Source organism: Eleutherodactylus coqui, unplaced genomic scaffold (assembly GCF_035609145.1).
Source record: "Eleutherodactylus coqui strain aEleCoq1 unplaced genomic scaffold, aEleCoq1.hap1 HAP1_SCAFFOLD_28, whole genome shotgun sequence".
NCBI lineage: Eukaryota > Metazoa > Chordata > Amphibia > Anura > Eleutherodactylidae > Eleutherodactylus > Eleutherodactylus coqui.
This window is the reverse complement of record NW_027101783.1, coordinates 1349729-1364391: the sequence shown is the minus strand read 5'-3', so window position 1 is coordinate 1364391 and position 14663 is coordinate 1349729. Positions and strand designations below refer to the sequence as shown.

The 14663-nt window shown below is 43.9% G+C and overlaps 1 protein-coding gene across 1 annotated transcript in view; it reads left to right on the top strand.

Annotated features, from left to right (window-relative positions):
* The first annotated feature begins 987 nt into the window (after positions 1-987).
* Positions 988-14663, top strand: part of LOC136591282 (carboxypeptidase Q-like) — a 405344-nt gene continuing 391668 nt past the window's right edge. The window contains exon 1 of the mRNA XM_066588501.1: positions 988-1036. The gene's annotated coding sequence lies outside the window, so the exon portion shown is untranslated. The remainder of the gene's footprint in view (positions 1037-14663) is intronic.

Here is a 14663-nt window from a genome sequence, read left to right as displayed (position 1 = left end):
AACATCGCTAATGGGAAGCAACCAATTGGAAAGCATGGGCTTCACATACACGCGATTTGTAGCGCTGTCGCATGTGCGATTGTCGCCAGTGTGAAAGCACCTGAAAAAAGTCACGGACACATCAAAAATCCCCCATTTCTACGAACTGCGCAGGAATTTCTGTCTGGTTGGAACCCTACATACAGGATATAATCCTGCACTAGATTCACATAGAAGGTAATGCTGGAATGAAAGCCATAGACCAGTAAAGAGATGTGGCTGGATGTAAACAGGGTGGTGGACCACTACCATTAGTAAAAACTCATTACTAAAGCAATATCTTAATAAACGATAAATGTTCCTTTATGGAATATTACGATTGGATTTTAGTATATATGGCTAGAACAGTCTAACAAGCAACTGCCTGGAGCTGGAGATGAAACTGTCTGCGTTGCCAATAGCAACCAATCATAATGCGACTTTCATTTCTCCCAGTAGTTAAAAAATGAAAGCTGTGCTGTGATTGGTTGCTACGGGCGACATGGTTTTCCTTGCAGTTTCATATCAGGACTGTGTTTTTGAACTTTGAGTCTTTGGACCGTACCACCTTATAATAGGGGGAATAAAGATAAAGAGTAGCGCTCTTTAACAAAAATAATCGTTTTTCATCTCTTGTTTTGACATTAAAAAACATAAATAAATGTCCTCTCTTTGACCTGTGAACAGCTATTATTGTCCACCCCACGTTGTCATTATGGTAACACGTGACTGTATGAGATCCCCCCCCCCGCTGGCTGTCACTTAGGTCTTCTGTTTCAGGAAGGAAACGTAGTCTGTTCTGAAGTGAATTTATTAGAGGGAGAGATATATATGGTGACTTATGGGGCAGGAAAGTGTCTTCGGCATGACGTGCTTAGAGCTCGAGTCAGCCATTTTCTAGGAGTCCGAATGTATCAGCAGAACATGTAACTTCAGCACTCGGCACTGGGGACAGGGAAGTTATATTGAACTCGGCCTCTTGTGGCAGAGGGACACTTGAATACTCCTTTGATAGTTGGTAAGTTTGTGCTATAATTTGGGTTATTGGATATAAATTGTAGCTGTGCTTGCTGTGGGACAGGGGGTATTCCTGCCTGCTCCTCTTATGGGGTCAGCTCATATAATAGGTTCATATTTGCATAGACTTCCTTAAAATAATGTGTGAACACAAGTATAGTAAGTACATTCTGCTGCGGCATGACCGATTGTTTTATTCCTGGGCCGATATAACATAACAGTGCATCCCCCATATTTTTTGGCCACCGCTGTATGTAGCGGCCGTGACGGTTTCCCCCGTCTGTAAGAATGAAGGGTTGAATTGGTGTCTAAGATGACGGGCTGTAGCCCTCTATAACGTATGTGAGAGAGGGATGAAAGGAGGAGAAAAAGGGCTAAAAACAATAATTACGTTAAAAATTAAATTATGGAATAAATTAAAGCACATTTCCAATTAAAGGGGTTTTCAAGTGAAATACTATTTCTGACCTATCATCAGGATAGGTCATGAATAGTTGATCGGCTGCGGTCCACCGCTCGGGAAATCAATGAGCGCCATGCCTGCAGTTACAAGTGCCGGCCACTACACGGAGGTCGGCGCAGAGGCTTCCGCTTCGTCCTCTGTGTTATTGTGGTGCTAACAGCATGCGCCTGCTTAGCTGATCGGTTGGAGTCCCAAGCAACGGACTATGGAGCATAGTTGCGCATGAACAAGGTTTTTATTTTTTCCTCGCCGGCCGTTTAAACTCTGCGCCATAGCGCAGGAGTTTGAAAACAAACGCGGGAACATAGATCCGTAGTTAATACTACCGGGGCAAGTCCTATCTTTTCTCACTTGTACAATTAACAGCCGAGAATCCTGAGAGTGAAAACTAAATCAATTGAAATTGGTGGTTTAGTTTTGTCCGCAATTATCACGACCGTATAACGAGACAGGTTCATGTGTCTAAGCCCTAAGATCTGCGGTGCCTCATGGCAGCTCTTGCCGGTCGGTGTGCACAGAGCTGTTTTCTGGCAGCCGGTAGTCACATTCACTCTATTGACGTGCGGCTGTAGGGCTGACAGGAAGTGGCAGTGAAGAGGTCGGACACCGCCAAAGTGATGGCATATCCTGGCAATGTGCCAACACTTTACTAGATGGACTACCCCTTTAAGATATTCATGATGTGTATCGGCATTATGTAGACTGGGTCCCGATTCTTTCACAAGGATGCTTAGCGGAGTCGGGTGGGGTCAGGACACGGCTCGTGGTTATTTACATGCCCGTATTTGCAGTTTTTGTACGCCCCGTATTTTTTCTTGTAAACGGGCCCTTTAGAATATATATCAGTCTATGCCCATGTCTTTGGACAGAGACCATCATGGTAGGCATATAGCGGAGGCAGCTATATTGTTGCTCTTAGGCCGAATGCACATGACCGGGCTGGTTTCCGCGTGCGGGATTCGACCCTGTGCCCTGCCTGTGACTCCCATGTACCTGTTCGGTGTCAATCGTAGCTGCCTGTGTGGAATCCGCGCTGAAAATAGAACATGCTGCGATTTTCCCACTGCGAGCGGAAAATCACAATTCACGATCGTGGACACGGAAAAGCGATTTTGCATAGCATGTCTATGGACAGGATTTGCTTCAGAATCCGGAGGCGGACGCCTGCTCCGTATTCCGCAATGCAAACACACCCATGTGCATTGGGCCTTAGGCTGAGTCCACCCGGGGCTGATTACCAGTGGAGTGTCTGCAGCGGGCATTCTGCTGAAGATCAGCCAAGAAATGCCTGCCTCCAAACCCGCACCAAATGATGCGGGTTTCATCGCGAATTCCTCATTGAGAGGGGGTGATGCATTATTTTGCACGACGCAATTGGATACTCAAGATACGTGCTTGTGAACGAAGCCATTGAAATGAGTGGGTTCTATTTTCTGCGTATTGCGCGCGCAAAATTTTGGTGCGCAAATACACCAGTGTGACAGATGCCTAACAGTACTAATTATAAAATCCTAGTAGCGGTGTATGATTATGTTGGCGTGTACCTCGGAGGCTCGTCTCAGGGTCAGTTGTGTTGGATAAGAAAAATGGCAAGTGAGTCTGGCGTAAAGGCGACAAGATAACCGAGTGCGCTTAAATATGCAAACAATAAATGCCCTCGTTACCGGTACTTTGCAGAATACAATAAGGCCACTCCCACACATGCGTTCAGAAAACGTCTTTTAAGATCGCGCCATTTTTACGGTGATTTTGAGCAGCCCTTTTGAATGCACATCGCAGAGTTTTACAGCGCTTTTTATTGCACTCCGTCATTGTGATGGGGAGCGTTTACAACGCGCTCGAAAATCGTCTGTCAGCCGCATTGGAGGATCGCTACTTCCCCGAAGTAATGCGAGACATTTTTGATACCAAAACGCCTCGGGTCTGCGGGTAATCGCACATTGGCGAGTGCGGTATCGGCCCGCGTGAAATTAGCCTTACATGGAGTGGAAAATGTCCTTATCAAATCTGCATGATTTTTGAAAAACTCTGCGGCTCCTGAATCTGCAAACGCTATTCAACGAGTGGCTTAACATGCAAGGGTTAAAACCCACAGCAGATCTGCAACAATGTACTTGGCAAAATGCACGCCATTTATGTGCGGATTTCGGCACTGTGGATTTGTAGTGGGTTTTCTGTTACAGAAAGGTACCCTTTAGGGCGGTCACACGCAAACGTATTTGAATTGCGTATTACTGATGCATGATTTGTGATGAATGGTTTCCAAGAAAGTACATTTGAATTGCAGAAAGGTTCCCTGGGTTGATCAGGGAAATGCGGTGGATATAGTATATCTTGACTTAAGTAAAGCATTTGACAAAGTATCTCATACCATACTTATTAAAAGAAATTACCGAATATGGCCGCCTGCAAACGGCCGGGTCGGATCCCCTGCAGGGACCAGTGCGGCTCTCATCTTCTCCCGCGGCTCTGTGATGTTCTGGCTGCCGGCCAGCCGGTGCATGCACACAGCAGAGCCGGGGCGCCGGGAGTGACATTTCTGTGTGGGCCTCTGCGAGACCCAGTGATCTTCAACATTTTTATAAATGATCTGAAGGAGGGAATTGATGGGAAGCTGATCCATTTTGCCGACGACACAAAGCTGGGAGGGATAGCTAACACTAGGGAAGAGAGAGAGATTATTCAATAAGATCTAAAAAAGCTTGAACAGTGGGCAGCAACTAACAGAATGATATTTAACAATGAGAAATGCAAAGTCCTACATCTGGGCAACAAAAATGAAAATGGCACATACAGAATGAGAGGAATTGGGCTAAGCAGCAGCAGATGTGGAAAAGACTTGGGTTTACTAATAGATCTTAGACTGAACATGAGTCAACAATGTGATGCTGCAGCCAAAAAGGCAAACACTATTCTGGGTTGTATTAAGAGAAGCATAGAGTCTGGATCACATGAGCTAATTATCCCCCTCTACTCTTCTGGGCACCGCACTTTAAAAAAGACATAGACAAACTGGAGCAAGTTCAGAGAAGAGTTACCAAGATGGTGAGCGGTCTGCAAAGCATGTCCTATGAAGAGCAGTTAAAGGATCTGGGAATGTTTAGCTTGCAAAAAAGAAGGCTGAGAGGAGACTTAATAGCGGTCTACAAATATCTGAAGGACTGTCACAGTGTAGAGCGATCAGCCCTATTCTCATTTGCACAAGGAAAGACTAAGAGCACTGGGATGAAACTGAAAGGGGGGGAGATGCAAATTAGATATAAAAAAAACAACTTTCTGACAGTGAGGGCTCTTTCCCATGGCCGTAGGTATTTCTACGTGCGTCTGCTGGCGCCGTAAAAACACGTGAATGGGCACATAAATCTAAAGCTTGTGCGCCTGTTCAGACGGCACAGGTACCAGCGCATATATACGCCGAGGCCGCAATGCCGTTGCCTTCCTTTCCCTCCCCTTCGCCGGCTCACCTCCTCTTTCCTTCCCTCCGGAGGTAAGCAACCGCCCCCTCCCCGCCCTTTGTCCGCAGCCAGCAAATGGAAGGGGGCAGGCCCTAGCTCAGTCCCCGTCCCACACCCTTCCATTGCAAAGAGCTAAAAGGGAAGGAGAGAAGAGGGAGGGAGTTTAGCAGTCCCGCTAAAGGAGTCCCACCTCCCTTCTCTGGCTGCTCTTATTGGCTCCCATAAGAGCCCATGCAGCGGCCGATGTATTCCGGATGGAAAGATAGTTCCAGGACTATTTTTTTTCAGCCCGGCGGGGCGCTTTTACACTGCGAGAATACGGCCCTGTGATCTGATGCATTGGAATCCAATGCATCAGATCGTAGTGTATATCGGCCGGCCGTGAAAACTGCGCCGATATATGCTCGTGTGAAAGAGCCCTTTGGGAGATGAATGAGTGGAGCAGGTTACCACGGAAGGTGGTGACTTCTCCTTCAATGGAAGTGTTCAAACAAAGGCTGGACAAATGTCTGTCTGGGATGATTTAGTGAATCCTGCACTGAGCAGTGGGTTGTACCCAATGACCCTGGAGGTCCCTTCCAACTCTATGATTCTAACTATTTCTAACTATTGACCCATGAGATATGATCACAATAGTACACATGGTCATGTCTATGACTATCTACATGTAATTTCAGATTTGGGATGGTTTCCCATGCAGCGTCAGAGGAGCGGACCCATCCTAGGAGACAGCGGGGTAGAGTTTGGGCCCTGTCATGGTGGCTCTTCTGTCTCCCACCTGGAGGGTAATCGTTGACACATCCAAGGGTCCAAGAGCAGGCTATTAAACAGGGTAACTCATTAATGGATTACCTTAGTCCTTTGTGTCACGCGTGATGCCATTGTTCCATCCTCTGCGGTGAATCCAGTTGTTGGTAATAAATAGTCCACACATAGGGATTTAACTTTCTGAGCCAAATCGGGAACGGTCGGTGAAGCTCGTTTACTTGAAAATAACGTGATTACAATCTAACAATACATGCCAGCAGTAAAACAGGGCAAAAACTCAAGACGGTGTGACAGGAAGGATTCACGGAAAGTCAGAATAAACCACAGTCCTGTTATCTGTAGGTCCTGATCCCGGCAACACTCTTCTCTAACTCTCTACCGGTCAACACTCAAATTTAGGCAAAGGTACGCTGCTCATTCTCTCTTTCTCTTAGCATTGAGAGGGTACTTTCACATCTCCTGGGTACAGCAAGTCCAAGGCAGGCTGTAGATTTCTTTCAGCCTCTTCCATTTTGGGTCACACAGGCTGAAGGTGCCAGTGTGGTCCTCTTGCAGATCTAGAATAGAACTCAACAGGACTCAACTCTCCTCTCTTATGCACCTTGCATCCACATATATATCACAAGGTCACATGACAAACAAACAGATAAATTTTCCAGACAGTCAGCTCATATACCAGACAATTAACTCTTTCAGTGCTGCAGCTATGCAATACACATCAGTCATGGAGCACAGAAGACTGACATTACATAGACAAATGCATGCACACTATTATGATTCTATGACATTGACTTTTATTTTTCCATTCACACTTGCGGCGTACATCTATTGTGTATTTTACACACGTTTAAAAGAACACAGCATGTTCTATTTTACCACTTATTATGCAAGTACCTGCCTAACGTTTTCTATGGGTGTGTTCGGAACTCAATACATACACAATTACATTGCATATTTACGGCTTTTTTTTATGCATGTTGCTTGGAAAAGGGAATTAAAAAGAAGTCAGTGCATGACCGTGTGCGTATAATACGCTGTTCATGTGCAGGCAATAAATGCGACAATGCGCAGGGATACACGTTTCTATGCACTGGTAGAATGAGTGGTTTTTTTTTTTACACAGCGTATCACCATATGGTCTTATGAGCCCGGCCTTAAAGTGACATCCACAGTGTTGTTATGAAGGTGACAGGCATAGTCCATATAGAAATCAGAAACCGGTTTCCAATCAAAGCTGATGGCATTACCCTCGGAGCAGTGGGCAACCGCTTGGGCACCACTGCTAGACAATGATGTTGGAACTTCTCAAATGTACCTAAACTTTTCAATCTGTGCAATTCATGAATAGTTATTTTCACAGTTCATCATTCTAATATCCATTAATCAGAGATCTAAGAAGATAACCCAAGATTTCCTTCTAATAGACTATCTTAATGACTTTCCTTTATCCAGATGAGACCATTAATCGCGTATTGTCTTTCAAGCAGCTTCGTACAAAGAGTCTTGCCATGGAGTGATGGCCGCCGCTACAGTGCCGACGTGCCAGGGGTTGTGCGGCTGCATCTCTATCAGACTGTAACATTAGGAACTCCTGACAGATGATCACAGGGTCTCTTATGTGCAAACATCACATTGCTTTCATTTCCCTCAGCCCCGTTTTAAAAAATTCCCACTAATGAAAGTCTGAATGCTCTTATTTTCTTGTGAAAGAAGTTGTGGTTTGCAGCTAATGAGGCCTTATTACAATCAGGTGGCGCGAATGCGTTCTGAGAGCAATAATCATAATGGTCTATTCAGGAGAAATAGACAAAAATGTAAAGAACAATTTGGCAGATGAGCATAAATGCAGTTCTTAGAGCTCTTCTTTGTCTATTGGAAATTTGGTTTCAGATCTCATCTGTGTTTTTACTAGAGCTTGAAAATCCACTCCGAATATCGTCAAACCAAGAATTTTTTATTTCTTCTAAAATTTAAAATAAACAATCTGGAGAAAAAGTACAGAAGTAAAAGACTGGAAAGTTTCATCGTGCCAACTGTTTGGGCTTATTCACATGGGTGTATAATCGGGGTGCGTGCGGTCTGTGTATTCCATTACCCTGTAATAGTCTGAGATTGTCCATATCAGTGTTTTTTTTCCACACAGACTGAAAGTCCATGTGAAAATATTTCTGCGTAAGCCCTATTCTCATCCTTTTTCACGGGCGAGAATAGAAAATGCGATATACGTGGTTGCTTGGGTGTAGCACTCTTAGACCCCATTTCGGCTTCATTCCCACGAGCGTATATCGGCTGCCATTTTCACGGCCGGCCGATATACATTACCATCTGGGGCGTAAAAGCTCGTGAACAGGTGCACAAATCGAACGTTCCCAAACAATCAGCTCCCAAACAATTCCATTAATGCCAATATTGTCTGGGTAATCTAGGGGAAAACGGTGGTGGTCCCTGCCTTCATATATAAAAAAAAAAATCGCACACCTTATATAATTTAATGTTGTATCTGATGTCTTTGGATGGGATGGGATGGGATGGGATGAACTGCTGGAAAGCAAGCCGGCCCTTGAAGCTTATCAAGGATTCGTCAACTGACAGATTTTTCTCAGGCGTATAAATATAAATTTCGAAAGGATTCTTTTCAGAGAAATTAGGGGCCTCCGTTATATTTAAGTGATCATAAGAAGGGTCATCTCTTTGGGGGGAAATTAAGAATTCTTACTAAAATTGAAGAATGTGAATGTGAAAGTAATAGAAACCAGGTAATCTTGTAGATATGATACCTTTTAATGGCTAACAAAAATACATGATGTTAATGCGAGCTCCCGAACCAACACAGGGTTCTTCTTCGGGCTTAAATGGAATAGATCCGAAGAGGCATGTATATTTATACACACATACTTATGCATGCCTCTTTGGATCTATTTTATTTAAGCCTGTAGAAGAGCCCTGCATTGGTTCGAAACTCGCACTAACATCATGTATTTTTGTTAGCCATTAAAAGGTATCATATCTACAAGATTACGTGGTTTCTCTTGCAGGGAACAATCACATTTTGCTCTACTGGCTAACACGGTACCAATACTTTTTTCATTGTAAAATAGAAGAAACTTGTTACCGTTTCAAAGTGGGTTAGGGGTATAACTGCCGCAAATACAGGGGTCACAGGCACTGCACTGGTAGACCATTATGAGCGGATGGAGGATGTTTTTAACTAAACCTATTAAAAACAAGATTCACTATTTTTTATTTTTTTATTTCTGGAACTCTTGTGGAGGTCCATAGTCTTGAATAGATAGAGGTGGGGTGTTCTGCAATAAATGATCTGGCATAGATGTTGGGAGGGAGAGGGGAAGGGAGAGAGAGACAGAGAGAGATGGAGATGAACCAAGAAAAAAAAAAAAAGCTCGGGACCCGGTGTCCCACATACAAATTTTACGAAAAGCTCGACTCGAATAACGCGGACCCGAGCATTTGGGTGCTTGCTCATCTCTAGTTTGTATGATACTGGGAAGTTAGAGAATTAGTGGTGAGTCAATCAGTAAGGGCTTTTGCTTTTTATATATATATATATATATCTTTCAAAGGTGCAAAAATTAGCAACATTCGCATTTACACCTACAAATTGGGGTATGAGGGAGGGGAAGCAAATGAAACTGCTGAATTTCCCCCCCCCCCCCCCCATTGTGGGGGACATTGCACAACTCGGCCCTAATGACTAAACAAGTGGTTCAGCCCCCGTAGGGCTAGCGGTAGGAGTAGAGTTGTCACTGCTAGAATTTATTTCTGTATTTCTGTCTCCAATGCATTTTCAGTATCGATACCAGAACTGCTAGAACAAAGCAATGTGTATGCCTGACCTGCACTAAACCTCCTATGCGCCATTTTAGAACATTTTTTTCTTTTTTATAATGAACTACATATAAGCCCCCCCCCCCAAAAAAAAAACAAAACAGCTAAGGTGAAACAGACGAAATAACGTAATGCTGCCTAAAAAAAATAACCACCCCAAAAAATTGAAAACTGAGAACATATTGGACGCATACTACTAAACAATATGCTACTATATTAAGTTTATTTATTTATTTATTTGCTTTTTTTCTTTCAATATTTATTTTTTTATTTTATTTTTTTAAACAGCGGTTAACCGAAAAAGTGTTCTTCGCTTTGTGGGCAAAGGAGGGCGATCATTAAAGCTTGCATTATGAAAACCTGATGAAAGGTTCACTTTAAGGATTCTGTTTGTACTTTTACTGTTTTTAAGATTCTTCAAGTGGGTACATGGGCATACAAGTGTCCTTGAGAAAGTAAGCGCTACCCCCTTCCGCATACACTTATATATTCTGTTACTGCGCATTGCATGTTGATGCAGCAAGTTTATTAGTGAATGGCAGCAGCACTTCTGTGTATTACTTAGTGGTTGGTAAGTGATTAAAAACCTTTTTATACATTTTCTTAAGTAACTGGGAAGGCTAACTTGGTGGATCAGGAAAGTCGTAATTGGAGTGGAGAAGGAAGTCTAGTGTCTGGATTGGTCATTTTCTTTAAAAAATTGATTGGTTCAGTCTTCGAGAGTATTGTAATGTCCAACACCTCACTGGAGATGCTAGTTGTACAGGTCAAGATGCTCTTGTTTACCCTTAGTGCTCAGGATGTCCTCGGCAGTAACAGAAGGATACTTAAAGGGAATCTGTCAGCTTGAACAAGCTGTCCAAACTGCAGGCATCATGTTATAGAGCAGGAGGAGCCGACTAGATTGATATATAGTTTATGGGGAAAGATTCAGTATAACTTGCATTTTATTCATTTAAACCTTTGCTCATTCTTAGCTGAACAGTCCAATGGGCGGAGCTATCAGTGATTGACAACTATCTCTATATGACTGTACATTGAACGCCTGGAGTGAATCCTATGTTTTACATTGATTTAAAGCTAAAGCTAAAACTTTGAGTTCACCCAATACTGAAATGTTGTGTTGACCTACAGAAATACAATTTTTAGTAAAATGAGCTATATATAATATTCAATTCTGAAGCCAGATGTGATAAAAATGCCAGATTGCTAAAATAATCTCATGATCCATGCTGATAGGAAGTGACTCTGACCTGTATCATTAAACTTGAATGAATAGAAAAATCTAAACTGGAAAGTTAGAAAGTTACCTGTGCAGTCAGTCCTAATCATTCTATCTGCATGTTGATTATTCATGCAGTAAGTATGAAAATCAAGTAGCTGACATTTACTAATAAGTGCAGTAGACTAGATTTTTTTTCTTCTAAAAGTGAACCTGTCACTTTGAACGAGCAGTCTGATCTGCCAACGACGTATTAGAGAACAGGAGGAGATGAGCAAAGTGATGGACAGTGTCATGGGAAAAGATTCAGTATGAATTGTATTTTATTCAATTATATCCCTACTTCTTTTGCACTTGAAATCCAGTGGATATCTTAATTAGTGACTTACTTCAATCTCTGTATTCTTACTCCTATAGGGAAGGCTGTCAGTCATTGACTGACACCACCCACTGGACATTTAAGCCCAGAATGAGCAGGGATTTTAATCAATGAATCTTTATGTACACAAAATCATATATCCAGCTACTCTTCTGCGATGCCAGTAGATTGTTCAGCGTTTTCATAATGATAGGTTTCCTTTAAAGCAACTCTCCACTCCTGAGCCCAAAAGTGGTATGTAGGTCTGTACCTAGCGGGGAGAGGTACTGTTGTATTATGTCACCACCAAAAGTTAGGGGTGGAAGCATAATACAGCTGTGTTGATGCCCCCATTTTCTGATTGGCTGTCCCCCGCTGCCCTGTCGGCTGTGATGTGCCGTGCAGTTCATCATCCCACCCTGCCGTCGGCAACACTGTTCTTCTCCACTGCTGTAGTGGCGAGATCACCCTGCTGCTGACCACACTGGATTCCCCCCTGCTGTATCACCGAGATTCGGACGTTCGCGGATAGTCCACTCCCCTGGGAGTGTTTTTCGCTGCCTGACGGCATCAGCACTTCTGACAGCTGGTGAAGGGAGCGTGGGGGGATATGGCCACTGACGGCTACTTGGCTCCCCATTGTGCTCTCAGCAGCGGTGCCTGTGACAGCTGGTGAAGGGAGTGCAGGCAGGGGAGCAGAGTAGCCGTCAGCAGGTTGCATCCACTGTAGCTGCGGAGAGCGTGGCACGGGCTGTCCCATAGCGGTCTGCGGAGCAACAGCAGGGGCGAGGACAGTGTTGGTGGCGGCCGCCTGATCGAGCTGTGCATGGCACTTCAGAGCCGAGAGGGCAGTGTGGAAAGGCCGACACTTCAGAGGCAAGAGAGCAGCAGGGAGAGCCATTCACAGGCTGGGGGTGTCACTCGGCATGTCAACCTAGCTGTATTATGTCTCCACCCCTAACTTCCGGTGGCGACATTATACAACAGTACCACAGGGAGATTACATGCTATTTATATCTTGCTGATGTGAAGCTTTTTATAGGGGCTGTACTAGGATCACAAGTTATCCCCTACCCACAGGATAGGGGTTAGCTGTATGATCTGTGGGAGTCTCACTGCTGAGCCCCCCACTGATCTCAAGAATAGGGGTCCCATGTCCTCCTCTGCCTGTCACTATGACGGCACTCTATTCATTGCAATGGGACTGATGAAAATACCTGAGTACTTGCAGCTTGGCTATCTCTGGCAGTCCCATTGCAAATGCATGGAGCATTAGTGCACTGGTGCAAGCAGTGCTCTGTTCATTCTCCTCCTCACTGCAGGGGGTGCAGTAAGCTCACAGTGAAAAGGACAGAAACCTCGCAGTGAAAAGGACAGGAAACACAGGACCCTCGTTCTCCGGATCGTTGAGGTCTTAGTGACACCCCCACAATTCTCCTCTGCCCTATGGATAAGGGATAACTAGTGATCCTGTTACAACCCTTTTAACTTATCTCCATTAGGTCAGTGCTGTGGTCTGTGATTACAGTTTAGCTGCAGTATCTGCAGAGAGTATGATTACTAGAGACTAGATACAGCCGTATCAAAATCCACACCAATGGTGCAGTTTTTGATGCGCAATTCGACAGACTTTAGTGCATATTTGACGCTGCGTAAAATTTGCATCAAATCTGTTACATGTGAACACAACCTTAACCCTATAGGACGCATGTTTACGTCCTGGCTGCAGAGCTTAAACTGAGCCCGTGCTATCTGCAGCGGCAGGAGTCTGAGACTGACAGCCAACCTCTCACTGCAACAGTAGGGATTTGTGAGAACACTGGTTCCTGCTGTTTTATCCTTTATATGTAGCAATCTATGTTGATCGCAGTATGTAAAGGCTTCACTGAGGGAGTGTGTTCCCTCTGTGATGCCATTGGCCTATCGCAATGTCACTGCGAAAAAGCCGATAGTTTGCCATTGCCTGGTGTCTGTGTCTGCCATGGCATATGATCGCTATCGATGATACAATGCAGTACAGACAAACCGCAATATATTATCATAGTGATCATACGATTGCGGGTTCAAGTCTCCTGCAGACACACAAAAAATGTGTAAAAATGTAAATGAAAAGTAATAGGAAAAAAGTTTTTTGCCTACTTTTCTCTATTTAGAAAAAACAAAACAAAACCCACACATGCTTGCTATAGCAGAATCTGTAACGACCTGTACAATAAACTCAACACCCTATTTACCCTGCATGGTAAAAAACTGAAAAAAAAAACAGCTAGAATGCTAATCTTGTTTATTTCTATTTCCAAAAAACACAATAAAAGTGATCAAAATAGCTGTATATATGCCCAAATGGTCACAATTTAAAACTAAAGCTCACAATGAAAAAAACAAGCCCTCATATGGCCATGTTGATGAGGGGGGGAGGGGGGGGGGGATTATGGCTTTTGAAAAGTGGAGATGAAAATCCTCCAAAACTTTTTGCATCCTTTTCGAAACTCTGTCACCATCTTTTTGCACCCCTCTCTAAGACCGGCATACTGACAGGCACACTGATTACAGTGATATGTCTGCTGTGTAGATCTGTGCTGTAGTTTTGGAGAAACTCTAAGTAGTTCTGCTTATTGATGAGCTGCAGGCTAGATACACCCTCCAGCCAATGATTAAATGCCTATTTCTGTTCATAGTGAGAGCTGCCAATTATTGGCTGGAGGCAGGGCTAATTGTGTGTCTGGTTGCTACTAATAAAATGTAAGTTTCTCCAAAACTACTGCACAGATCTACACAGCAGACATATCACTGTAATCTGTGTACCTGTCGCTACCTTATGGTGCTCTCAGTGAGGGCTGCAAAAACTTGGGGGAATATTCCCTTTAACCCTTTCCAATCCACTGTCTGACATCTTCCTACATGCTGATTGAAGCTTGTACAGCTCCAATATCAGAAGACGTCCGAGAGGGTATTCTTACTGTCCATTGCCAGCCATTCCGCTGTCGAAACCTCTCTGGCGCACACACACTGGCTTTAGCCAGCAGATGGCACCATTGTATAACAGCAAAAAGAGAGAGCTTTTTAGGAAACCCTGAATCCAAAATTGGATTGGAAAGGGTTAAGGCCAAAGTAGGCCTTAAGGGATTAAAGCATAAAGATATGTCACTATCTCTTCTCCCATATTAGCCCTGTCTGTCTCATATCACATGTAGGAACTCTTGAAGCTGAGTATTGTGCCAGGCTTTGGTTTTTGTTCACGGAGGTCTGGTTTATGCTGATGCTGTTTTGGATTTCCCTCTCAGCTTTCTCTAGCATTGGTGGGAGTGTTTATCGCAGTGTTCTGCTATCTGTTGCACCTGCTTAATAATTAGGGAGGGCCTTTATTCCTGTCTTGGCTATGGACCTGTGCAGATTATTCTCAGTCTTCATCTGATAGTTTGAATCAGAGCTGGATCTTGGTTTTTCCTGCTCATCTCAGGCTAAGTACTGTGGTTACTGGTGGTAGTTGTATTCTTAAGCCCCATTTACACGCAA